Genomic DNA, 2373 nt, shown 5'->3' with positions numbered 1-2373 from the left:
GAGACGTTTTACCCCCAAGGCCACGGCGGTCTTGAGGCTGGCGATCAACCCCTCATACTCCGCAATGTTGTTGGAGACCTTCTCGCCCCGCTGGAAGTAGAGCTGCACGGCGTAGTAGAGCTTGTCTTGGGTGGGCGAGATGAGCACGGCTCCAGCCCCCGCACCCAGGAGTGCGAAGGCACCGTTGAAGTACATGACCCAACCATCTGGTGCTTCACTTCCTAGCAAGAGAGATAGGCTCCTGCCAACTTCAGGTTCCGGGACGTCGGTCCATTCGGCCATGAAGTCGGCTAGGGCGGCCCCCTTGATGACCCTGGTTGCGCTGAACTCGAGCTGAAATGCCTGAAGTTCGATGTTCCACTCGGTTACCCTTCCCGCGGCATTAGGGCTCCAGAGCAGCCTCTCCAGTGGGTAAGCTGAGACGACTTTGATCGGGTGGCCATGGAAGTAATGGCGCAGCTTGCGTGAGGCCACCAGGAGCGCGAGCAGAAGCTTCTGTGGCATGGGGTACCGTGCCCTCGCATCCTGCAGTACCATGCTGACGAAGTACATTGGGTGCTCGACGAGGGCGGGAGCGTCGATGGAGTCTGCGTCTGCCGGAGGTTGGGGCGTCTCCTGAGGTGAGGGGTCCTCAGGAGCCTGGTCATCCATTGAGGCCTATGCAGGCCCGAGAATGCCGTCTTACTGGGCCTGATCATTCGTTGGTGTTGTTGCAGCCTTTGCGGTATCCTCTTGGTGCCGTATCGCCCCGGCTGGAGGTGCGGCACGGCGTGACGGACTCTTGGCCAGGCGCTCTTCTCGGACAGCCACTAGCGCCGTGCTGGAGGAGTAGGGAATGGCGGCAAGGTAAAGCACCAGGGGCTCGAGGGGACGAGGTGCCACCATCACCGGAGGGCTGGTCAGGTATCTCTTGAGGTCTTGAAACGCCAGGTCAGCCTCCGGGGTCCACTCGAACGGGCCCTTCTTCTCATCAGCTTGAAGAATGTCAGGGCGCGCTCCCCCATCTTGGAGATGAAGCGCCCTAGCGAGGTCACGCAGCCCGAAAGCTTCTACATTTCCTTGAGAGTTTGTGGTGGGCTCATGTCTTCTATCGCCTTGACCTTCTATGGGTTAGCCTCGATCCCCCTATGGGACACGAGGAAGCCCAGCAGCTTACCTGAGGGAACACCGAACACACACTTCTCTGGGTTAAGCCGCAGGTCCACCTGGCGCAGGCTTGCGAAGGTCTCCTCCAGGTCCTGAATCAGAGTTCTCACCTCCCGAGATTTTACTACGATGTCGTTGACGTAGGCTCCAGCGTTTCTCCCGAGCTGCTGACCCAGGGCGATGTGCATCAGCCGTTGGAAGGTCGCCCCTGCGTTGCGCAGCCCGAACGGCATGCAAGTGTAACAGTACACCCCACACGGGGTCAGGAAAGCCGTCTTCACCACATCCTCCACCGCCATCTTGATCTGGTGGTAGCTCGAGAACTCGTCCAGGAAACACAGCAGGTCATTGCGCGGAAGCGGGAACGGGTCTTGGGGACAGGCCTTGTTGAGGTTGGTGAAGTCGACACACATGCGCTCCTTCCCGCCTTTCTTTGGCACGACGACGGGGTTCGCCAGCCACTCCGGGTACCAGACCTCGCGAATGACACCTGCTGCCTCCAGCTTGCGGGTTTCCTGGACGATGAAGGACTGCTTCTCCGTGGACTGTCATCGCGCCTTCTGCTTCACAGGGTGCACATTGGGGCACACCCTTAAGTGATGCTCGATCACCCCCCTCGGGACCCCTACCAGCTGCTTGGGTTCCCAGGCGAATACCTCCTTGTTCGCGCGCAAGAACTTCACCAATGCCTCCTCTTGATCTGGGTCGAGGTTGGCGCCTATGGTGAAGGTGGCTCCTTAGGGTCCACCTTCCTCGACCAGCACTTGCTTCGTTTCTTCCCTATCTTGAGTGAACAACTGCTTCTTCTTCGCTGGCGTGGCCTCCTTAGCTCCGGGGGTGGCCTCGTCGGTCGGGCGTGCTCCCGCGATGACCTTGAAGGCAAGCTTGAGCGCCGTCAGAGCCTCCTTAGTGTCCCCCGCGACGGTTAGGACACCGTTGCTCCCAGGCATCTTCATAAGATTGTAGGCTGGATGGGTTGCCACCATAAACTGAGCCAGGGCTGGGTACCCGAGGATGGCGTTGTATGGGAGGCCGATGCGGGCGATGTCGAAGTTGACCAGCTCGGGGTGGTAGTTGTCGCGAGTGCCGAAGGTCACAGGAAGGCGGATCTACCCTAGGGGGCTGATGGAGCCGCTGCCGACTCCGGAGAAGGGCCTGGTAGGGCGGAGCCGTTCATGCGGCACGTGGAGCAAGCCGAAAGCTTCCACGGAGAGCACATTAAGGCTG

The sequence above is a fragment of the Aegilops tauschii genome, chromosome 6, assembly GCF_002575655.3.
Source record: "Aegilops tauschii subsp. strangulata cultivar AL8/78 chromosome 6, Aet v6.0, whole genome shotgun sequence".
NCBI classification, from domain to species: Eukaryota; Viridiplantae; Streptophyta; class Magnoliopsida; order Poales; family Poaceae; genus Aegilops; species Aegilops tauschii.
This window is presented reverse-complemented; position numbering follows the sequence as displayed.